This window comes from Aedes aegypti, chromosome 1, assembly GCF_002204515.2.
Source record: "Aedes aegypti strain LVP_AGWG chromosome 1, AaegL5.0 Primary Assembly, whole genome shotgun sequence".
Lineage (NCBI taxonomy): Eukaryota > Metazoa > Arthropoda > Insecta > Diptera > Culicidae > Aedes > Aedes aegypti.
Genome location: NC_035107.1, coordinates 242,721,030 through 242,747,339, shown reverse-complemented (window position 1 = coordinate 242,747,339; position 26,310 = coordinate 242,721,030). Strand labels below are relative to the sequence as shown.

General features: G+C 37.4%; 1 protein-coding gene across 3 annotated transcripts in view; it reads left to right on the top strand.

Annotated features, from left to right (window-relative positions):
• Positions 1-26,310, top strand: part of LOC5563615 (serine-rich adhesin for platelets) — a 116,329-nt gene that overhangs the window by 22,003 nt on the left and 68,016 nt on the right. For 2 of the 3 annotated variants that reach the window (XM_021837368.1, XM_021837366.1), the window contains exon 2: positions 18,865-19,742. The gene's annotated coding sequence lies outside the window, so the exon portion shown is untranslated. Of the gene's footprint in view, positions 1-18,369; positions 18,797-18,864; positions 19,743-26,310 lie in introns of those variants that run through there. The other variant, XM_021837367.1, reaches the window with a different exon arrangement.

Here is a 26,310-nt window from a genome sequence, read left to right as displayed (position 1 = left end):
TTTCTTCCCTCACAATATTTAAAAATATACTGTTTGTCTTATTATTAATTCGTACATAAAATGATTGCTGAAAGTTTTTGAATTACCGTAAATGGGGTGAAGTTGATTACCTTTGAAAGATTCTGTTTAATAATATCTTTTGGAATGCATGTATTATCATGCAAATATTTTTGAAATCTGTACTGGTTGGTTGGATTTTTATCAAATTATGTAAACGAAATTTTGAGAAAGTGATATGAATGTTGACGAATAAAAGTAGGTTTCAGAAACATTTAAAATTGAATAAGTTAATTCTGACCTACCTTGATGGCTACAGCGTAGCGTCACGCCATTGCCGGGCGTATTGCAGAGCTCCATCTTCGTCGGTCTTGGGCGAAACATCTCCAGTTGCCCCGAACGTTTAGGGTCGCCAGGTCCTCTTCCACTGCGTACAGCCAGCGTATTCGTGGTCTTCCCCGAAGCCGCCGACCTCTGCCTGGTTCCCTGCTGAATATTATTTTCGCAATTCTTTCTTCCGAAATTCGCACTAAGTGACCAGCCCACTGAAGTCTGCCGTATTTTACACGATTGATAATATTCACATCTTTGTACACTTGATACAACTCGTGATTCATGCGTCTGCGCCACACACCATTTTCGAGTTTCCCACCGAGTATTGTCCGCAGCACTTTACGCTCAAAAACACCGAGAGCTTTCCGGTCTGACTCTTTCAACGTCCACGCTTTGTGCCCATAGAGAGCCACCGGAAGAATCAATGTTTTATACAGGGCGAATTTTGTTTCCGTTTGCAAGCTGCAGGACCTAAGCTGATTACGTAGTCCGTAAAAGGCCCTATTCGCAGCCGCAAAACGTCTTTTCACTTCGCGGAAACGTCGTTGTCACATGTCACAAGGGTTCCAAGATAAACAAATTCTTCAACAACTTCAAACACATCCCCATCAAACACTACCTCAGCACCTACACCACCGTGCCTGACTTTACTCTACCTGCAACCATGTACTTTGTTTTGGTAGAATTAATAGTCAGGCCTATCCTCGCTGCAGGGTGTCCATTCATCCGGGAAATCCGGGAAAAGCGGGAAAACACGGGAATTCCATTTGGCCGGGAAAAATACGGGAAATACCCGGGAAATTGTAGAACACACCGGGAAAAATATTTGTTCCGTGTACAAAACAGAAAAGTTTTGACACAAGACTGTTTGACAACTCAAACTTCGCATTATGAATAACTTTTGGTAAGATGCTAAAGGAATAGTTAACGATTTCTAGTATTCCTAACATTCAAAAATCGTTGGTTCCGTGTTGAGATTTTTGGATTTTTTTTCTAGCAAATGATATCGATTTCTTGTGAGATGTTTTAAAGATTAATGATATTAAAATATCTTAAATGGCACTTGAGGATTCCTGACAAGGTTCTAGGCTTGATAGATTTCTATTAAGACTCATAGCAAATTCATGGTGAGATTATTTCAGTAATCATAATGGGAATCCAGACGATAATTGACCAGGCAATTGAAAGGCAATTGGAAAACCACTTAAAAGTTAAGTAGTGGATAACTAATGAAACTTCAAGTAGGTTTTATATAAGAATCTTGGCGGATTTTTTTATTTCTTAGCAGGTTTTAAGCGGTTGGTAACAAGGTAATCTAAAAAAGATTGTAGATCTGATTTCTTGTGAGATCTAGGTGATTTACTGCTAAACGCCTTGGTCGTTTTATGGTTGTTTTTTCTGTATGGTGGATTTTTGGAGATTATTATTCATGATTACGGCTTGGTTAAGTATTCTTGGGTAGATGGATTGCTTCAAAGATGCTGTTATGGATTTATGTCATTTTTTAATAAGCTTCATAAAGGAACAACGATTTACTGTTGCTCAATTGATATGAGCGAATTTGAATTGAATTGAATTACTTTTTATTGAAGGGATTTTCTGTCGTAGGCAGGTACATCCCCAATTGATATGAGCTCTTTCTCGTCATCGATTCTCTTTTTCGTTAATAACTTCGCCAAAATAAATCTTAAATATTTCTTGTTCATGAAACTAGATAAAGTTATTATTTCTCCTACAGCACAAAAACATGTTACAAAAAGTAAATCAATTTTCTGCAATAATGCAAAGATGCAGGATGAAGAAAGAAAAATCGATGAATGCAGATAAGCCCTTATGAAAAATCTATGTCGAAATGTTCTCTTGGCGAGATATCGTTTCAGCTACTTCCTTCCTAGATTATGAATTTTTCTAGGGTTATGGGCCATGTATAGCGTATAATTTGTAATGCCTTCCTAGAAAAGATTGGATTGGCTATTGAACTTTTCTCTTTTGTAGAACTATAGTCAACATTTACTGGAATACTGGAAGGTTATTTTCACCATGCCAAATACTGTTTTTCATCGGTCCAAAACTTTTATGTTATTATTTACCAAGAATTTGAATTGATTTATCTAAAAAAATTGACGACCTAGTCTAAAAATAATTTAGGCCATAGTTCTTAGTTCTTAATTGCTGAAAATATCTTTAGTGTTGATCTATTGGATTTTCCAATAGATCTTTACCACACGTCTGTCCGAAAATCTTTCGGAATTTAAAGCAATAATCTTAGGCGTGGATTCCATTAAAATAATTCATAAATAACTTAGAACAAGCCCTCCGAATTTAAACGAAGCTCTCTAGTGATTAAATTTCAATACCTATTGAATCCTCTACTCTATTTAATCTTATATGTAACTGTCAATACCAGGGATTGAATCCTGAGAAAATTGAGAGAATCTCTCACGTATCGCTCTCTGTAACTATCATAACATGCTGCACATTATGAGAGACTGTTTATCGTATACTGCTACAAGTTTGATCAGATTGGGGGGATAGTAGTGCATGATAAAACCCCTCTAAACATGCTCCAAGCCTGGGGGACACTGTTGTTATTGGAAGTTCGTGGATTGTTTATCGTGCCAGTAAAGAAAAACACCTATCCCCAACGGTAAACAAGCGAGAAAAATGGATTTTATCATCGCTCTCTCGTTGGGGCTCTCGCTCGCTGCTTCCATTTATCAGACTTGTTACACCTTGCGATACAATGACGATCGTGGACCGCAACAGATGGGATGTTTTTCTTTGCTTGCTTTGATCGTGCTTCATTCTCAAATGAGAGCGAATTCTGCAACGCCTGGTCAATACCATTGCAATATTTTCCAATATTAGAAAAATCTATATGTAAAAAATGAAATGATGTTCTAAGGTGATCAAAAAGTATAAAGATTTTTAACGGCGAAAAAAAACCTTTGAATTTGAAAACGAATATTTTGAATTTCAAATCGAATATCAGCTCTTACTGACAAAGGTAAAAATTGATGGATGGAATGGAATTTCAAGTTGAAGGATCTTGATGTAGCCTGGTTTAAAAAATTTAGGCATCCGGGAAAAATCCGGGAATTAGAAAACTGGTTTTGAATGGACACCCTGCTCGCTGTCTCCCTCTTCAGAGGCACGAAGGCCTCTTCCACTGACCTGCGATCAATTCCAATTAGGTGTATATCGTCCGCAAAGCCAAGGAGCATGTTCGACCTTGTGATAATAGTGTAATTTATCTGCACGCCAGATCTCCTAATAGCACCTTCCAGTGCAATGTTGAACAGTAAATTCGAAAGTGCGTCTCCCTGCTTCAATCCGTCTAACGTCACGAACGAGGTTGACACCTCGTCTGCGATCCGAACACTTGATTTCGAACCATCCAGCGTAGCACGTACCAGCCTAATTAGTTTCGCCGGAAAACCATTTTCAGACATTATCTGCCAAAGCTCATTTCTTTTCACTGAGTCGTACGCCGCCTTGAAATCAATAAACAAGTTATACTCCCGGAATTTGTCTAGGATCATTCGCAAGCTAAACATCTGGTCCGTTGTCAAACGGCCCTCACAAAAACCAGCTTGGTATTCGCCGACGAAGGACTCCTCGAGTCTGTTAAACAGGATGCGCGACAGAATTTTGTACGCCGAATTCAGCAGGGTAATTCCTCTGTAATTGGCACACTCCAGTCTGTGCCCTTTCTTGTAGATAGGGTGGATGAGGCCATCCAACCAGCCGGCGGGCAATTCTTCGTCCTCCCATACCTTCAGAAGTACTCGGTGGATCGACTGGTAAAGCTGCTCGCTTCCGTGCTTGAGAAGCTCGACCGGGATCTCGTCCTTCCCAGCAGCCTTACAGTTCTTCAGCTCGCTGATAGCCTTTTTAACCTCTCCTATGGTCGGTGGATCCACAGCTTGATCGTCGTCATCTATGTTCATCCTGTTCCTCGCCGTAGTGGAACATTTAAAGTTTGATACGACGAACTGTAGCGCTTACGACGAAGTAGAATAAAACCCTATTCGTTGCCGGGTCTGTTGCCGTAAAATCAATCCGTTTGCTCTACTTTTGCCTTTCTTGGTTGGTGAAGAGTCTTCGATAGGCCACCTAACAAGTGTTGCGCTACCTACATCGTGCTAGAGGGGCTGCCTCCTCGGTGCTGACACGATACAGCAATGTCCGTTTGTTCTTTACATGATGACCACGGTCATAGCCATCACAACCATCCACCTTTATCAGGGCTTTGGACCTGTAGCTCTGGTTCTCAATAGTTTCAAGTTCTTTCGGACATGCTACGATAGTGAGCCGTCATGCGCTAGCGGTGTTTTCTGACCTACTGTCGCCTAAATGATGCAAAATTTGGCCAGATTCTAAAAGAAAAATATTTTTCCTACATTTTCATCACAATTAAAGTTGTCTGGCAAACGCCAATTTTGAGTTTTCAAAAAAGAATTAGCTAAATTTAACCTCACTTTCATTCGCCAATAACGAAAACAAGTTTTAGAAATAATATTGAAGTTTTTGCTTCCGGGTTGAAGTTGATCAATTGCTGTGATATCTTTCCAATTATGAAAGAGTCAATTAATAACTAAATTTAGGGGTCACTGATTCTTAATCAAGTCTCAAAAAGCTTACAACTTGTTGATAAATTGGTCAATTTTAGAATTGAGTGAATGACAGAAAAAAAACACCACACAATAATACAGAAAAAAACACACAAATGAAGAAAACTCCACATAAATACAGAAAAAAACACACAAATGAAGAAAACTCCACATAAATACAGAAACCACGGAAACAAACAATTTATTGTCTGGAAATGGATTTTATTAAAATGGTGTTTTAAACGGCCTTTGTCGATTGTTTAGAGAATTACCCTTCAACTTCAACAGTTAATCAAACATATCCTAAAGATCTGTTTTTCCTCGGTGGAATTTTATTGAATGTCAAATTAAATTGAGGAAAATCAAGAATAGCTATCAGATAATGCGATATCATAGACATTTTGATACTTAACAGTCGGTATGGACCAATGCACGCGTTCACTAATTTGACGTTTGAGCAGTGCCGAATTCATTGGTTACCATGGCCACATAAATAACACGGCACCGCTCAAACGTCAAATAGTGAACTCGTGCACTGATCCATATGTGGGTACGCAGCCCAGAGCCTGCTCCTCAGCTTAGTGTTCAATGAGCACTTCAACAGTTATTAACTTAGAGCTTTCTTTGCCAAAGTTGCCATTTTCGCATTCGTATATTTGTATTAAATCATTGATATGCTGCATATTTTATGTCTGACAAGAAAATGCTGGAAGTTATTTCGGTAGTTTCAAGGTGCTTTTCAATGTTGGCTGTGCAAGCACTTAGAATAAAATAGAACAGAATGGAAGTCAGGACAGTTTATAGACGTAATTTTTCTTTGTTTCCCCATACAATTTTTTTTGCAACATCCCCAGCTACCATTTGGAGGTTGAGCCCTTAAGTTTTCTGACAAAGTGTGGTTCACCCTAATGGTGATGCATTCTGGCCCGTTCGCACGGTCGGTGCCTTACCCTCCGTTGTTGCTCCATTGTGGGTGACATGGGCGCTGCATCTGCGAACTTCAACCACCTATTAAAGCTCCCATTGCAGTTTTGCGCTTAGTGTATACAGCTTGGCGACCGCTACTCACATGGAAAGAAACCCTTTTAATGGTTTTGACAAACATACAGTAATAGCTCGAGTATGAAAAGTGAGAGAGACTCTATAGTAGTAGGTGCCGCCAATACATGCAAAAAAGACACTCTACTAGAGAGAAACTAGCATTTTAGGATAGTTGATAGTTTTCACTTGCTCCCTGCTCAAGCGTTAGTTTGCCTAGTTCGTGGTTGTGAAATGAAAATATAGGTGAACAACACCACCGTGAGTCGGCCACTGGTCTGACCGTGTGTAAGTGCTAATCATACCTTTACCCGAGCAGGAGAAAATTTCTGCAGAACATCAAAATGAGGTATTCAATGTCAGATTGTTTGCAATACTTACTATTAGAATAAGGTATTAAAGGGTTAAACTACCGCAAATGATATCTCTTGCCTATTCTACGAACACTTATCTGATAATTGGTTCAGGTATTGCAATACCAAAATAATACATGATAGATTTTCATATAAAAGTGATATTTTCCAATATTAGTTCAATACCTCAAGCAGTCCTCAATAGCTCACTAGTTACCTCACTAAGGTATTATTGATTGTTTTAAACGATTGTAATACCATGGTAAGACCAAATTCGAGTGTTACCAATATACCTGGTTTTCTGAACAAAACATTTTTATGGTATAATACCAAAACATGGCATGCATACATAGGTGCGAGAATTATTCGTTCCTGCTCGGGTACGAGTCGAGTGTTTTACTTGTTCGATTCATTCATTCGATTGATTGTGCACCACACAGTCTCACGGTGTGGGCAATCGGAGCGACTGGTCATATTGAAGGCAGTATAGTTATCGCGTGTTTCACGTAAGCCCTGTTGGTCACTGTGACACTAGCAGTAGTACCTACTGTGGGCTGAGGTTGGATTGGCTAACTTGACTAACTTTTTACCAAAATAAATACCCATAGGTAAAGTTGAATAGTTTATGCCTGTTTCTTCAGCCTTGTTTGTCGTTTTTGGATTCTTTCTTGGAGAGTTCCTTAACCTTTAAAACTCTGTCATTCTTCAACAAGCAAGCATTTTTTTTAAACAAGAAAAGTTGTTGGTAGTGAACTATAAAATCTGTTGGCTTTATACAGAATTCTATCGCTTTTACAGTATTTTCCTCAGCGTGTATGAGAATGAAGGCTATAATGCAAAATTGATTCAAAAAATCGCTTTTGCTCCACACCACTCCTTCGATTCCAGATCAAATTCTGAGCGTCCTCCGAAAAATTGAGCTCATTTGATTAATTGAGTATAGCCCAAAATTTTCAACTGATACAAAAATCAATAACTAATTACTGAGGCGTCCGATTTGAGTAAAGCTGTAGCATTTGGCTAAGTTGCAGCTGACGAATGTATCTAACAGTATCAGCGTAGCTCTAACCCTCAAGTGCACATGGACAAACACTACGACCGATTGAATGAATTGATTCATTTTCCCATAGTAATTCCCATACAAACTTCAACTTTTGAAGTCTTAATTTTCATCCTAATGAGCTCTAAATGGGGCCTTCCTTAGCCGAGTGGTTAGAGTCCGCGGCTACAAAACAAAGCCATGTTGAAGGTGTCTGGGTTCGATTCCCGGTCGGTTCAGGATATTTTCGTAATGCAAATTTACTTGACTTCCCTGGACATAGAGTATAATCGTATCTGTCACACGAGATACGAGTGCGAAAATGACAACTTTGGCAAAGGAAGCTCTCAGTTAATATCTGTGGAAGTGCTCATAAGAACATTAAGCTGAGAAGCAGGCTCTGTCCCAGTGAGGACGTTAATGGCAAGAAGAAGAAGAGCTCAAATTTTGGGAGGACAGAATTTGATCTAGAATCGAATGAGCGATATGGAGCAGAGCAAAAACGATTTTTTGAACCTCCATAATAATACACACTGAAGCCAAAATCTTGTCCAATCTCATCTAAACTTCTATGCGTCTTCAATGACTGCGGTCAATCTCGGATTAGTAACCATAAACATTTTCTGGGTGCTTTCGCGACGAAATCTCGTGAAAAACTCTTCTAGATGTTTGCAGATAGAAGTATCTGCAAGCATCTAGAAAAGCTTTTTCACGAGATTTAATCGTGCGATGTTATTGAGTTACTCGCATAAAAATCGCTAAAACTATTTATAGTAATTTGAGACATCTTCAATTGTTTTTAATTCATTTCAGGCGAGATAATGAAATGAAATACAAACGATTCAAGGAGTCAAGTTATACATAATGGGTTCAAAGGGCATCGTCCGATAACTCAACGTTAACTTAACGTTTCTTGATAACCAAGCGATAAATCAACTTAAACAACGACGTGCTTCCGATAAATTTGCAATAATCTAATTATCCTAATGACAACATCAACAACAGTTTACGAAGAAAATTTGTGTGAGACATTAACCTGTTACCGCCGTTAAATTTAACGTATTAAGACTTTATATTTAACGACAATAACGATAAACAGACGTTTACTTTATCGGCGATAACGATAATTTGTCGATTAACATCCCTGTTTCTAGTAATTCGAATTCATAGGAATTTTGTTATCAATAGACTCAAGCAAGAGTTAAGGGGGATTGCTCATCAAATCTTCCGGTCCGCCATAGTTGCATACTATTTGGTGCTGGGTGTAGTTCTTGTTTTTTCAGCTGTATTGAAAAGCATGAGCCATAGTCTTTGGCATACAATTCTTTACCAGAAAAGAACCAAAATTTCTATCGACGTCCGGTGATTGCTAGCAGATATAGTGGAGAGCTTGTCTTGAAACGTTCATCGCTTCAAGCTAGTTGAGAAACTGAATACACTGAATGCCTGTCGATCAGAGCCGAACTAGGCATAGATCGTACACATACATCTAAATCTGCATGTCTCCGATGTATTACATCGTTCCAGGTGGGAGTTATCTGATATGTGAATATGGTACCATAACAGAAATTCTCATCTGAATGAAGTGACAAATCATAATATTCCTCAAACTATATCACACATCCAAAGAATGTATTGCGTGAAGTTAAGACACAGCAGAGTATTGGGTACAGAGAACCAAGTCCCTACCGGGTAGCGCGAAACTAATGAGCGATAGACAATAGAATCATCAACACTGTCATATGGGATAGTATGCATGTGACTATTGTCGAAACTATAATTTATTAGGCAAATCAATACCAAGATCAAAATGTTTGTTGCAACCCAATGTAGGTAATATTAAATTAGGCTGTAGAAAATGATAAATATCTGATCACTTAAGAACGCGTTGCAAGGTAATAAATATTCGTAGTCTGTTTTTCTTCGGAAACACAGGTATAAATTGGTATATATTGTTAAAATTACCGAATCATACGCGGAAATTATTATACGGATCATGAAATTATGACTGAAATCATAATAATGATAGAGTATCAACTTTCCGTTCGCCGTGCGATTTGTTACCGTTAGAACCACCAAGCTGATACTATGTACGACAATCAACGTTTCCCACTACATACACCGAAACAACAGCACGAATATTGAAGTATCATAACAGCGCGTTGAAGATTATTTAATTTCCGTATAGTACATTAATAGTGAATTCTTGTATATAGCTGGTATAAATAACAGTATCATCAACTTCTTCAACATTCTTGAACTGAAAACTGGATGCTTGTTTTATTGAACATGCTAAACTTGCACTTAAAATCTCGGATCCAAATAGTTTGCTAAATAAAAATGGTTTGTAAGGTAACGTATAGGCCAACAAAACATAATTGCGTAAGAGTTTACTAAGTTACTCAGGGACTTGAAAGCACATGAATAGCACTTTAAACTAATTTATTAGTAGATCAACACTAATGCTCACATTTTTATACTCTCATTTCATCACGATTCTCAATGCTCGCAGGGTGTCCATCCATCCGGGAAATCCGGAAAAACCCGGGTATTCCAAATGACCGGGAATAATACGGGAAATACCCGTGAAATTGAAGACCACACCGGGATGAAAGCGAAACTAGAAAATTTTGTCTGGGGCACATTTGCTTTACAGTTCACACTTTTCATCATGACTTTTTGTAAATTGATCAGGGATTGAATCCTGAGAAAAATGAGAGAATCTCTCACGTAGCTATCGCTCTCTGTAACTATCATAACATGCTGCACATTATGAGAGACTGTTTATCGTATACCAGTGTCGTAAAAATTCAGCCGAATGATACCTGATCAGTGCGAAAACGAACAAAAACAAACTCCGCTAGCAAGAAGCCAATCTGACTTCTCGCGTAACAATTCAAAAGGGCCAATCATCAGATCGTTGACTCTGAGAAAATTCGATTTGAATATTATTCACCACATTTTCAATTCCTATTTTTCAGTATTCAATTCAACCAATGTGATTTCTTGCTAGTTGAGTGACGATTTACTATCACTACACGCTAATAATTGATTTTATTCTGAAAACTGACAAAAATGTGGAAAAAATGATAAGTTTAAATGCTTGGCCCATTTTCGATTTTCATCAAGGCATGGGCCTTTTTTATTGGCCAAAATAGAATTTTATTAGCGTGCTTGGCCCAAGGCTAGGCCTTTTCGGTTTTCAATGAATGAGCAAGAGAGAGTCATTGGCCTCTCACCATGCTAAGGCCAATGACAGTTTGCGAAATTTTCCGATTGTAGGCCCTCTTGATGGAGCGAGAACCTATCATTGGCCTTTTCGAGTGGGGGCCAATGAATGATTTGGAAAAAAGCGGTTATTGGCCGTTTTGAAAACCGAGTTTATAACGGTAAGTTTTATGATTATGTTGACAATGTTTGCATAGTTTGTGGGTGTTGGGAGATGCTATCGAATGATATCAAAACCCGATTTGTTTACAATTTGATCATTGGCCCTTTAGAACTGTTACGCGAGACTTCGAGTGCGAATGCGACGAGGAAGAGAGTGGGTGCAACACACGCACGCATTCAGTTTCACCCACTGTTGGTGTCATTTCAAAATTCAGTTTCACCTAGAGGCACTGAAATTGAAAATTGAATATAAAAAATTACAAATGAATTTTATATTACTGGTGTAAGAAAACGGCAATGTGATGCCTCCAGTTGATGAATCATGATTGTCTTTTAATAAAAAAATACAACTTTTGCAATTTGCGGATGTTTTGTGGGGTATTCTGACGGAAATGATTTTTTTCACTAGTGAAATTGAATTTGAATGTCAGTAGTGGATGAGAATTAGTGCAGCAAAAGTAATTGAAAAATTGAATGCACGTTCTACCAGATTCGTGCATGTATTGTCAAACAAAAATTCACACAAAGAAGAATTCAACGATGACGGAGCCTACTGAGGATCGGCGTTGTTGACGGTATGATGAAATATGCAGACACTGTCGTATACTGCTACAACTTTGATCAGATTGGGGGGATAGTAGTGCATGATAAAACCCCTCTAAACATGCTCCAAGCGTGGGGGACACTATTGCTATTGGAAGTTCGTGGATTGTTTATCGTACCAGTAAAGAAAAACACATATCCCCAACGGTAAACAAGCGAGAAAAATGGATTTTATCATGGCTCTCTCTTTGGGGCTCTCACTCGCTGCTTCCATTTATCAGACTTGTTACATCTTGCGATACATTGACGATCGTGGACCGCAACAGATGGGATGTTTTTCTTTGCTTGCTTTGATCGTTCTTCATACTCAAATGAGAGCGAATTCTGCAATGCCTGAAATTGATAGAGTTAGCAAAATTCTGTAAAAAAATCATTGGTTTCCAGTAGATATTTGGGGCAGATTTTTCTCACAATTTTGACCTGTTTCTTATTAAATCTTTAGTGAATTTCTGGGTGAAAAGATTGAGAAGATTCAAAGGAAATCTTTTGGAGTATAATTGGATTCTAGAAAAGTACTTACAGATTATTGGCAAGTTTCTTGGTAGGATGCTTGATAGATTTCCATTAAGGTTCATGGAAAATTCTTGATAATATGCTAGAATCCTAACGAAAATTGAGACGATAATTTACCAGAAATTGATTGGAAAATTACTGATAAAGTAATTAGCGGTGCATAAGAGATTTTTAGTAAACTCTATAAAAGATATCATTTTTCATGAAATTCCTAGCAGCTGGTAAAAAACCGAGTTGATATTTTTTTGAAGAAATTTCTTAGTAGATTGGTTTCATACTGAAATACTGAACAGTTTCATTAGGCATTCCTGGAGACGCTAAAACTGATTTGGTGGTGACCAGATTTTGTATGGTTTTCTATAGATTTACTGAATTATTACTGTTTTTCATAACGAACTGCTTGTGAGATCCATAATGTATTAATGGCAAGATCATTTACGGATTAATAAATGGCAAAATCCCCTAGGTATTATTGATCAGATTTTTGTTTAGTCTTTACACATTCTTCGGAAAATCTTTGATGGATTCCTGCAAAGATGCTTGTTTGGATTTATGTCAATTTCGTTTAGTAAGCAAGCTATAAAATGCTTTTTTTTATTTGTTAGGCACTCCGTGCACTTGGCCACTACTATGCCGATTATCATATCGTTACAGAATCTATTTACATCCTTATTGCTATTTCTCTCATACCGTGCTGGAGAGAGCTGCCGTTGATCCAATCCAGATCCATATAGGCCTATTCAAATGACGTCTCAAATCAGCTGATCGGGAAGCACTTTGACATTTCTTCTATGAAAATGACAGGCCCGTGTTAGCACCGGTCCTCCACCGATGTAAACAAATGCATAGACGGATCTGTCACATGAAAAGGCCTATAGCCGTAGTCCATTGGTGTGCGGTGGTTCATTTTGCCATGTTTCCGTGTCGTGTGAGGCAACAGCCTACAGTTTGTCTCAGTCACCATCCGATACTGACAGAGGATGGATGTGTTTCCCCAATACACGGTACTTCGTGCGGCGTCTTCTGGTGACTGAACGGAGTTTTTTGTGAGGGAGGATTGGGAATCGAATCCACGACCTTCCGCTTACGAAGCGAAAGCGTAACCTCGAGGCTACGGGACACCCCAAAAATGCTTTTTTAAGCAAGGTATTGTTTTTAAGTTCTGCCAGGACTCAGAAACCAGCCAAGGTTTCGAAATACAGTGCATCGAATTTCCGGACGCTTCGAAAGCCGGCCTTTTTCACGGTGTTTTTGGACCAAATCCCGATTTTTTAATCTAGAGTTAATTATTATGACATCTTCTACATTCTCCATGCATAAAAGTTGTCGAAAAAAATTATGTTTGGGTGATATAAGGCTGATGTCCGTGATTCGAAGCATCCGGACACACGGTATACAAGTGATTTTTTGTAAGAAAAATAAATTAATATATCTGAAAAAATCGAAAACCTGGTCTAATGATAACAAACTTTCATTTCTGCAGAGCATGCTAAAAATCTTAGATTAGTCTTTTAATTTTTTAAAATTACTGTCGTTGTACAAAACTGTTTCGAAATTGAAGCTGTTTTCAAGTCACAGCATTCAATTAAAAAACTTCTAAATAGTTTTTGGATTTTTCAAATTTGACCAGTTTGTATGAAAATAAAAACGAGAGGTTGATTTATTCTGTATACTCAATTTTCAACATTCCAGAGCAAGCAGCTGAAGAATTTGCAAAACTCCAAGAGGTAGTGCTTTGAATAATCCCCTACTATATTTGTTACAATATTTATAAAACTGCAGTTACATTTCATCATACTTAATACTTCAGGAACTTGTTCATAGTTTCCATTATTGGACAATTTATAAACTGACTAATGTCATGGTGTTCAAATGTTATCCATTTCAAATAGAGGCGCGTCCACGTTCGAAACCATGAGTAGGACAAACGTTGGCAAATATTTTGTGCACAGTGAAGGTAAGAAAAAACGCTTGAAATTGAAGTTCACTATACTCGAAGTGGCTCAAACGCAAATGGGTGTAAGTGACTTTTTGCTGGGAAGGTCACGATGGTGTTACACGGGGTTTTCAACCGGACTATTTTTGTTAGATTCTACAAGTCGAAATATGAAAAACCCCCAAGCCTTTCGGGTGATGGACCAGTGGTGTAGCCAGGAGGGGCTCTGAAAGGGGCAATTTTGTACGTATATTATATTATTAAGCTAATTGGAAATTTGACAAAAATATTATTTTAGTATCTATAGTGATGGTAGAGAACAGAATTGACATGAATATATGTTTAAAATGTATTTTCCATGTCATTGGCGTAACTAACATGGAATATGGATACCAAAACAAATTTGGTTTTATTAGAATAGTATACCAATACTAAACCCATCCCGATTGCGCCTGTGGCATGGAAAATACATTTTAAACATACATTAATGTCAATTCTGTTATCTACCATCACAATAGATATTAGAAAAGTATTTTTGTCAAATTTCCAATTAGCTTAATAATATAATATACGTACAAAATTGTCAGTTTTGAGTTGACTGGGAAAATTGTACTGTTTCCAGCCGTTCTAGCGACATTTTCAGTTGAACTTCCGCTCAACAGAAAAAAAAATACAACCTTATTTTCATGCTTTACAGCAGTGATGCATTTTGAACTGAACGCGAGCCAAAAGTGAACTGAACGCGTTCTAATTTTGCACGAGAACCTAGTAAGCATTGAACTCTCGTGCAAGATTCTGCACCTGCTCAAGAACGGCCCGTTCACTTCAAAATGCACAATGAAGCTGAAAACACGAAAAACACTACATCATAACATATTGAATTCCAATCGTTACAAATATATGGCACCTTAAATATTTCCTAACATATTTGCAAAACTTTGCAACATTGAAATAAGCCGTGTGTCTGCCATGACGACAGTTTTCATTCTGCGTTCAATTTTCAGCTCGCATGGGTTCAAATTTTTGAACTGCTCAATGTTCAAGCCTACTTGATCCCTCGTTCAAAAGTTTGAACTGGAACGCAAACTGAACGCGTTCAAATGCAACACTGCTTTACAGGGCTGGTAGCGACTGAGTGCCAGAGTCAGAACATACATTACTGTATGTGTTTTTTTTCATGATTTTCGCTTGGAATTTCATCAGAAACATATTCATGTATTTGCCCATATGATCAGATAATACTCCTGAAATGTTTAAAAATGTTCATTTAGTGATTATTTCCCAAGGAATTTCTCCACGACTTTTCCTAGGGAATTTCTTCAATAACATGATACTTTAAGTATACCTCAAGAATGCCAATTTTCCCAAGGAGTACCACAGAAATGAGATTTCTCCAAAGATTATTTCATAAATCATCTGAGTTTCAACATTTGAGACATTTTTCAAGAAATCCTAACTCTTCAAAACTTTATCCGGCGATTCATTCATCGATTTCCTTGGGACATGCTCCAAAATTCCCGATCAAAACATCTTCTAAAATTCAATAAATTACTTCTCCAGAAATTTCTAAGGATTTTCTTTAATATTGTATACTAGGATTAATATACCCTCATCAATTGCTCCAGAGATTCCGTCAAAGATTTCTACAAAAAATCTTCCAGTGATTCTTTCAGATTTTCTCAAGTAGGTTTTACATTTTTTAAAGATTTCTTGAAGGAATGTCTCCAAGGAAATGACTAGGATTTTTTTCTGGAAAATAAATCCGAGAGGTATTTCTGAGGAAAATACTTGAATAACCTTTGATAAGACTTATGTAAGTTTTTCTTAACAAGTATTTCACAGGTTTTTTTTCTAGATTTTTTTTTTTTTTGAAAAATTTTGGACAAAATCTTCATGAAAATTTGTTTAGGAATTATCGGAGGAATTGTTGGGAAAATTTGCTGTAGTGCAAACTGGCGAGAAAATTTGAATAATCTTTTTAAAACTGCATAGATTTTTTTTTTATTTTTTGGTAAAATGGCATGAGGTAAAATTCCTATAAGAAAAAAATAGATTTGTTTAAAAGACCCATCAAGGTATTTCGGAAATCTGGGAGGATGAGATGAATTTCTGAAGTAATCGACATGAACAGGCGGAAATATTCTCGCAGGGCTTCTTGAAAAAAAATCCTTAGGCTATATTTTCCAACACTCTTGGATAAACCTTCTCGCAAAATATACTTTAGAAATCATTAGAACATGTCCTAGAGTAACTACTGGTAAATTCGGTTGAATGATTAGTAAAAAAATATTCGGACGAAATTCTAGAAAATTTGGAAAAAATCAAAGAAATAGCTTTGGAGTCCTCAAGGATTTCCTGGAGCAAATTCTTCTAAGCATCCTTTGTAAAATCGCTGGAATAATTTGTGGGAGAATAGGTTGAGAAAGCTATTCAGCAAGACCAAGCTGAGGGTCGTGGGTTCGAATCCCACCGGTCGAGGATCTTTTCGGGTTGAGTATCTTCGTACCTGCCACACGATATACGCATGCAAAAATGGTCATTGGCATAGTAAGCTCTCAGTTAATAACTGTGGAAGTGCTCATAAGAATACTAAGCTGAGAAACAGGCTCTGTCCCAGTGGGGACGTAACGCCAGAAAAGAAGAAGAAGGTTGAGAAATATCTAGAAGAATTTCTGGAGACATCCTTGTAAGGGACCCTGAAAGTATTCTTAATAAAATCACTATGAAAATTTTTAAAGCATTAACTAATTTTTTTGTTTGTTGAATCATGGGTAGGACAGGACAACCCTTTGGCTGTCCTACCCAGGCGTTTTTGTGCGTAGGACATGTCCTACCTGTCCTACCCACTTCCCGCGCCACTGATTTGAAGGTGCCTGATCACTTAGAAAGATGGCGTCTTCAACTGAATTGTTCAGTAGCTCAAATTCTTTCTTTGTTTAGTACTTAAAGTTCAAGATTTTGTAAAATAATGGTAGTCCCTGAGCTTCTGAACAACTTTGCCGAAGGTGCCTGTCTAAAAAGTCAAGATCCTGCAGTATCCACAAAACAAAAATTTCATGCTCATTAGTGCCGCCTGGTGGCAAATATTCTATTTCTTGGCTCAAATAATGATAGCCCTTGAGCTACTGAACTACTTTGCCGAACATACTATCTTTCTAAGTGGTCAGGCTCCTGAGATATCTGCAAACAAAAATTTCATGCTCACTAGCGCCGCCTAGTGGCAAAAATTTGAATCAACTAGCTCGAACAATGATAGTTCTTAACTTACTAAACAACTTTGCTGAAGACGCCATCCTCCTAAATGGTCAGGATCCTGAAATATCTGCAAAACAAAAGTAAATCTTCCATGCTCACTAGTGCCACCTAGCGGTCAAATTCCGAATTAAATGAGGTACCATCGGATAGCGCTTTACCTCCAGAACAACTTTACTAAGGACCCCAAGTTTCAATATTATCTGGATTTTGAGATATACCGATTTCAAACTGTGGTTTACTCGAACCGTATATAGTGCGTTCATTATTGTACGACGTCCATGTACATTTGTAGATTTTACCGTATTATAAAGGGCCATACTGTAAATAAAAACTGTCGAGTATTGTTCTTAAGAAGATTCTTGAGGAATACATCTTGGTTTGGTGTCGATAGATATCTTTGTTGCAAAATGATAGCATATAAATCACAACTGTTGTACAAAGTACAACAGCGCGACAGCCCGAAGGTTAAGTAAGGTTTATATGTTAACCAATTCAAAGAGGCTTTTTCTCGTCACATATTTTATTAAGACAAAAGATCAGATGGAAATAATTAAAAAATACTTTCAAAAACTCCAAGATCGCTCAAAGATAGCAAGGCATATAGTTCTAAAGACAATCACTTCATTGGTTCCTTCTTAGAAGATCTGGAACGTCTAAAGAATTCAACGTATGATCATTATCTGATGGACGGTTCCTTTAGAGTACATATGTGCAACGTCCCAAATTTTCCAAGGGATCACAGGTTACTCGATCTCTTTAAGTCAGATTAGTATGGGTTTTAACCCTCTCTTTCCCATGGTAGCACAGGTGATCCACTGATTTTCAACGAACGTTGGCTAAACCGAATTGGTACGAGTAGCTCAATAATAATTCGAATAAATTTATACGCTCATTTGTCTTATCAAACACCGAAATAAATTACCTAAGGGTCAAACTATTGAAAAACAATCGACTAACTATTAAAAAACAATCTTTTTTTTATTGTGGTTTTGAATAATATAGCTTATTTGGAACAACTTTTGTTCAAGCACTTTTTTTAGAAACGCTATTTTGATAGTTAAATTGTCGAACAAAGCTGTGGGAAAGAAAGGGTTAAGAGTTTTATTCCATAAAGTTTTTTTTTTGATGATCTAAGAAATAAATATGTAATGAGTTAACTACATTGAAACACATTTAAACGATCGAGCCCACAGCGCATCAACTGGCGGCAAAGCAACAGAAAACCGTACAGTCACACACACTTGAAGTGACACATACTCACGCGAAGCACCTCGGTACTGTACGGGGTACTTTTGCAGCCATCAGTAGTGAGAAAGAGAGTACCTTGGGTACCTAGTAGATACTGCGCGAGAAATAGTGGAAAATTCTATTACTTTGTTCGCAATGAAATTGCAACCATTCGTCGAATTGCGTCCGTAGCAAAACGGTGTAGAACTTTGTTTTTTGTTTCGGGCTTCAGCAAAAAGGCCCAAACACGTGTGTCGTTTGACCGTGGAGCAGTGGGATCACTATTTGGCCACCGAAACGACACTGGGCAGTAATCGACAGTAGTGAAACTTTCAAACGGTAGAAAAGGAAGTGTGATATAATCGCAGAAGTTTGCTTCCATCATCCGACGAGGAAATTCTTTTTTTCATCGTGACGTAGTTTTACTGGTTGAGACTTCCGGAAGTACAGCTCGGAAGGAATTTCTTGTCAGCAAAATTCTCCTGATACTTCGAAGAATGTAATTTATCCATCAGATTTCCTGTTACTAATTCGTTACTAATCAAAATATTGTCTTTCCACTTCCAGGCACAGCATGATTGCTATCCGGACCGATCTGGCTCGCACGGGAATAGCCAAATAAAAACAAAAATACGGAAAGCAGGAACGACCTCTTCACCCACCCAGGGATTGCCGACTCCACCAGAGCCCAGACAGTTTGGTGAGATCAACGATTCAATCAACGTCGTCTCACACAGCGGTAAGAAGAGAGAAGCAAAAGAAGCAAACCGAGCTGTGTATAATCAACAAAGCATTGAATAAGTTCAAGAGAAAATAACACAGTAAAAAAGAGTCAAAAACAGCACACGAGGGGGCCAACGGATGTGTTGTTGTGTATGAGCAAAAGTTTGCTGTGAGTGCATGTGAAGTCACGACACGGGTTGAAGGCAAGTGCAGAAGTGCAGTCGTCGTGAAGAATAACAAAACCCCGAGTGAGAGTGTTAAACGCGGGAAATAGTGAATAACGGTCACCACGAGCTCGATAGTAGCAGCCTTAGTGCCACAGAGCGTGTGTCTCATAACAAAGAAAGATTGCAGTGCGGTGAGCGGGTTGAAGGAAATTTCCTTAGCTGCGTGCGTGATTAAACGGCAGCGCGAAAAAATAAGAGTCGATCGGCGAGTCAACGCAGCCACCAATACCAATCCTATAGTAAATTGTGCAAAGTGGTGGGGATAACAGGCTATAACACATAGAAGTTAGTGGTATCGAAGCAAAAAAGAAGAAAAAAAAATCAATTGGTGAAATTCTCCTCCACTCGGATGTGCAAGTTCGGAAGCAGATGTTTATTGAATGTGCAAACAAGAATGATGCAAACGCGAGATAAATGTGATACAGGGTTCGGATTGTAATCTGAGCAGCGGATTACTACCTAGCAGGAGAAGGAGTTGATCAGCAAATTGGAAAGGTGAGTATTTCGTTGATGAGGAAGAAAATTCAATGCACACTGTTCGCACTTTCATGGGCTATCTGGTAATAATTATTAGAAGCTAGAGTTGGAAAAAATATCTAAACTTAAACATCACGAAAATGGTTACGTGATGTCGATCGTCATCAATTATCAACGGTTTTAATTTACGAGCCTTATTACACAAAATTATTCCCATAAGAAATATTGTTGCCCAAGATGAACCAGTCACGGGCTGGAAGTCTCGAGTCAAACATCCTGGATAAATGTCTGGAACTATCTCTAAAAAGAAAAAGCTTAAAAAATCTCAAAAGAAAGCTCCGGAGGAGATTCTAAAGGAATTTCTTTACGAATTCGTCAAAACAATGTAGTAGAAATTCCTGGTAGATCTCGTGTAATAATTTCTGAAGAAATCGACGGTGAATTCTTGAACGATCTGCTGGGAAATTTTTTGAAGGATTTCCTAATAAATTCCTGAGAATCCTGCTTTGAATCCTCCTTTGTCTTGGAAAATTATTCGATTGATTGCTGAAGTATTTACGGGAGAATGTTTAGAGCAAGCACTGGAAGTATGGAAGGGAGAATTCTCGCGTAACATTTCCAAACAGCCAATGGTCAAATTGTAAACAAATTGGGTTTTGATACCATTCGCTAGCATCTCCCAACACCCACAAACTATGCAAACATTGTCAATATAATCATAAAACGTACCGTTATAGGCCTTTTCATGTGACAGATCCGTCTATGCATTTGTTTACATCGGTGGAGAACCGGTGCTAACACGGGCCTGTCATTTTCATAGAAGAACTGTCAAAGTGCTTCCCGATCAGCTGATTTGAGACGTCATGTGAATAGGCCTATAAACCCGATTTTCATAACGGCCAATAACTGTTTCTTTTTTTCCATATCATTCATTGGTCTCCTGCTTAAAACGACGAATTATCGGATTTCTATCTATCAAGAGGGCCTATAATCGGAAAATTTCGCAAACAGTAATTTTTTGTTAGCATGATGAGAGTCCAATGACTCTCTTTTGCTCATTAGTTGGAAACCAAAAGGGCCTAGCCTTGGGCCAAGGCACGCTAACAAAATTAACGTTAGCCTATAAAAAATGTGTGCCTAATTGAAAATCGTAATTGGACCAAGTTTTTAAACTTATAAGTTTTCCACATTTTTGGGAAGTTTTCAAAATTAAATTGATTATTTATTTGTACTAATAGTATACTAATACTAATAATCACTCAACGAAATCAAACTGATTGGTTTGAATGCTGAGAAATAGGAATCGAAAATGTGGTGTACAATAATCACACCGATTTTTTTCAGAATCAACGATTTGAGGATTGGCTCTTTTGAATTGTTACGAGAGAATTGCTGGAGGAATCTCTGGGAAATTTCTTGCAGACAGATCAGAAAAATCACTAGGCGAATTATTCCAGAAATCTCTGGAAGGATCTGCTGGAGCTATTTTTCGATGAATATTTGGAGGGATGCCTGGAAAAAGCTCTAGAAAAATAGCTGAAGGAATCCCTGGGTAATTCCGTTTTTCAAATAGAACTTTCTTCAATTTTTTCTTGAACAATCGCTAAGGAAGTCCATTTGTTTTATTTAGGAAATTTTGTAGAAATCTTTACACGCATTCCTGGAGGTTTCCACGAGGAAAGTTTCCCAGAGGAAACTTTGAAAATCCTAGAAGATTACTTGAAGTTATTCTCTTAGAATCTCTCGGAGTATCCCTAGATGTATGATATACTCATTTAGTCCAACAGATGCATGCCGTTAGGAAGGCTTGAGATTCTAACTAATGGGTCAATGAGACTGCACAAGTCAGCCTTTGTGGCGGCCATCTTTGGATTCTGAGATGTTTCACCTCAATCGATTCAGTAGATTTTTTTCTAATCGATACACTGATCAATTACCCAGTCAAAAAAAAAATAAATGTTTCGAACTCCAATTGCCCTTGTGTAAGGAGCGATGAAGTGAGTGTCCTTGTTAGTGTTATGTTCTATTACACAGCGCAACAAAAATAACATTTTTGCGTATCTCATGATGTCATGTGTCCCTAATACATTTGGGGTTGATGAATCCGATGCCGCTCTCAGAAAATTTTGGGCTGCAGTCCTTAAAGATGAATAAAATACTGTTTTTATTAATGGTCACATGAAATTTGATTAATGATTTATCATTTTTTTTAAACAATGTATTCTTCAAGCATGCAGAATAAGACTCTCATGTAAGATATAATTTGGTTCAAACTGCCTGTTGAAATTTTGATTTAAACAATTTTCCAACATGCCTGCAGTCTCCATACAAAAGTCCCTTAACAAGGCATAGATACAATAGTTTTCTAAAACATTAAAAATAGCGTTTGAACATCGAAAGTATTATGAACTTTGTTCATAAGCGTTCTTTAATACATGAAGTTTGATTTATGTGGTAAATAAAGAAAGTAAATCACCACGCTTGTGAACTTGCATGCAAGTTGACTGAAATCGTTGAATAATGCATTTTTAGCAATTTCCCATCGTAATAGGCTGTTTTTTATCAAGCCAATCTGTCATGAAACGGCCTTCTTTCCCGTACTGAAGTATGCAGTGCGGGAATAATCATTACGCAACTGAAACCAGTGCTGTAATGATTTATTACGCAACTTTTTATCATTACGCAACTGTTTTCAATCACCACGCTTGTGAACTTGCATGCAAGTTGACTGAAATCGTTGAATAATGCATTTTTAGCAATTTCCCATCGTAATAGGCTGTTTTTTATATCAAGCCAATCTGTCATGAAACGGCCTTATTTCCCGTACTGAAGTATGCTTTATTACGCAACTTTTTATCATTACGCAACTGTTTTGAGTTGCGTAATGAATCAACACAAATTTTTTTCAGAAATTGTAAAATAATGGTGAACGAATTCTGATACAATTTCTGATACCCTCAAATCTTCTACGAAATTGCAAAAAAAGGTTTTACGTAATTCGTTGCAGAAATAGATTTTGGCGTTACGTAATAAATGGATGCTGTATTTTCACTTATAGTAAAATGCTAAATCTTAAGGAATCTTCGTCTATATCTTTGGAAAATATTTGAACAATTGCTGAGTAGACGTCTGACAAGTTGTTCAATAAAATCCAGCCAACATCCTCGCGAAAATACTTGCTTGATTTTTGGTGCATTGTGTAGGCAATTTTTTCGGTGCATTTTTGGTAAGATCCAAAAATAACATTTTTGCGTATCTCATGATGCCATGTGTCCCTAATACATTTGGGGTTGCTGAATCCGATGCCCTTTCTCAGAAAATTTTGGGCTGCAAGTCCTTAAAGATGAATAAAATACTGTTTTTATCAATGTTCACATGAAATTTGATTAATGGTTTATCATTTTTTTTAAACAATGTATTCTTCAAGAAACTTAAAACTCCCATGTAAGATATAATTTGGTTCAAATTGCCTGTTTAAATTTTGATTTAACACTTCAGTCGTCGCGCTGTTGTATTTTGTACAACACTGTTGAAAAAAGCTCGCCCCAGTCAACATTTTGGTTGGTACAACTTTTGCTATACATCATTCTATACGAATCAATTCAATCGTATAGAATGCACGAAAAGGCTATATACCTACCAAAGTGGAGGCTATATGCGTACTTGGCACGACTTTTTCGGACTTTCTGCTTTCAGATATATGATGCCACAAAATTTGGATGAAAATAAAAAAAAGTTACCAGTGAGTCTCGAACACGGGACCGCTGGATCAGGAATCGCGCACCTTACCACTGTACCACCAAGGGTTACTTGTCTGGTGAGCGATTATTTGCCAATCTTAATACATGTTCCATGTACAGCGACACATATTTTGTTGTTCTTCGAGGCCCATCGTCAGCAGATAGACAAAGTTTGGGTGGCAATTTTTGCAAAGTTATTGCGATTTCATACGATGCTTACTGGATTGATATATGATCTGTCAGTTTATTTAACATAACGTGATTCGATGTTGCACTATTTACGACATGTTTTGCTGTCAACACAGATTGTTGTTTATGAATCGTATTGGGGATTTATATACAACTTGTATTGACATTGATAACGCTTAATATGGCATCTTGTGCAATTCTGATTTTGGACGCATGAATATGTGATTTTGGATGCACATTCTTATACGATACGTGGTTCACTGGGGCTTTTCGCTCACAACAGCAGCGTGGTGGTTCTGACGGTATCAAACCGCGCGACGACTGGAAGGTTAAACAATTTTTCCAACATGCCTGCAGTCTCCATACAAAAGTCCCTAAACAAGGCATGGATACAGTTTTCTAAAACATTAAAAATAGCGTTTGAACATCGAAAGTATTATGAACTTTGTTCATAAGCGTTCTTTAATATATGAAGTTTGATTTATGTGGTAAATAAAGAAAATAAATCACCATACAAGCTTGTGAACTTGCATGCAAGTTGACTGAAATCGTTGAATAATGCATTTTTAGCAATTTCCCATCGTAATAGGCTGTTTTTTTATCAAGTCAATCTGTCATGAAACGGCTTTCTTTCCCGTACTGAAGTATGCAGTGCGGGAATATTCATTACGCAACTGAAACCAGTGCTGTAATGATTCATTACGCAACGTTTTCTCATTACGCAACTGTTTTGAGTTGTGTAATGAATCAATACACAACAATTTTTCAGAAATTGTAAAATAATGGTGAACGAATTCTGATACAATATCTGATACCCTCAAGTGGTCTTTTACGAAATTGCAAAAAAGGTTGTACGTAATTCGTTGCAGAAATCGATTTTGGCGTTACGTAATAAATGGACGCTGCCTTTTTACTTCTAGTAAAATGCTAAATCTTAAGGAATCTTCGTCTATATCTTTGGAAAATGTTTGAACAATTGCTGAGTAGACGTCTGACAGGTTGTTTAATAAAATCCAGCCAACATCCTCGCGAAAATACTTGCTTGATTTTTGGTGTATTGTGTAGGCAATTTTTTCGGTGCATTTTTGGTAAGATCCTTGATGGATTCATTTTGAGATCCGCTTCCCTGACTAATTCCATCAAAACTCTTCGCAGGTTCCTTGCGAGATCCTTAATAATTGGGTCCGTAGTTCGTAGCACATGTTTTTTTTAACCGTTATTGGATTGCAGATGTGGTCCTTTGGATTCCTGATGATAGTATTGAATGCTTCGTCTTGAATTTCTGGCTAGCTTTTTAAATGGAATTTACGAATTTGTTTGTAGCTTGACCTTCTATTTATTTATTTTTTATGATGGAGCTAAATATGAATTCATTTTATGATCCTCAAGCAAAACCTTCGCATTCGAGTGTGACTTGGCTCGGACAGGGAGCTTACGAATAATTCGAGTCTTGGGAAGAATAGAGAATCCAAAGTTACTTCAAGTCTTAAGGTTATCTTGATTACTAAATGGAGGCTTCATTTGACCAAAGGGCTTCAAAACTTCAACAACGTTCTAAAGGATTCACAGCTCCTGGATAGGATTGTATGCACATTCTTAAAGTTCTGAAAGTCTGTTGAATAACCGACATCTTTGAATATTTTTTGGTATCAACGATGGAATACCTCTTTGGAATACTGGGAAACTTACTGTCATTATATAAAAGAGACGATATGATCAAATTCTGCTTATGACAATGAAGGAATTTCTTTGAAGATTTCTGGAAGAAAGGGTTTCTGAATTACATCATGCGGGATTTTTTTCCGAATTTCTTAAGAAATGGAAAAGAATCTTGGTGTAAAATCGAAAGGCTCCAAAGATTTATACGTGACGCCTTCACAGGTTATTTCGGAATTCTTGCAAAAATGTATCGAGAATGAGAATGAATCAGTGACTCTTCCAATGATTTATCTAGAGATTCTTTTAGTAATGCATTCAGGAATCTTTTATTTAAAAAAAAAACATATAAAGATTTATGCAGCAATTCTCTGCGAGATCTGTTCAGAGATTTCTCTGGCGATTTGTCGACGCATGTTTTAAGTAATTTCTCCAAGAAGTCCTTCAGTTACTTCCATACATCCCCTAGGGGTTCCCTACAAAAATTCTTTAGACAATTTCTCCAGATATTTTTCCAAAAATTCTGGAACCAATTCCTCCAGCTGTTACTCCAGGAAACATTCCAAAGATTTGGAAAAACATATTCAAGGGAAGAATATGTTACAAGAATTCCATCATGAGTTCCTATGGCAGATTTTGCAATAATTTTTCAAAGCCTTTCCGCGGGAATTAATAAAAAATTCTTCCATGGATTCTTACTACTCATCTTGCTCAATATTTTTTATGGTTTTCCTGGAAATCTGACTTATCCTAGGATACCCCTAGGGAACCTTACAGAGATTTCTACAGAAGTTACTCTTGAATTTCTAAAAGAAATCTAGGAGTTCTTAATGTAGTGCCTTCGGTAATTTCTCAAAGAATTAGCTTACCATCTCATCCAAATCTCAAATAAATTTCCTAGAATCCTCCCAAAAGATCGAAAAAACAAAATTTTTCTCAGAGAATCTTGTCGGAGTTCTATACTATAAAAGTTGATAAGGTATTTTTAATCCTCTAATGCC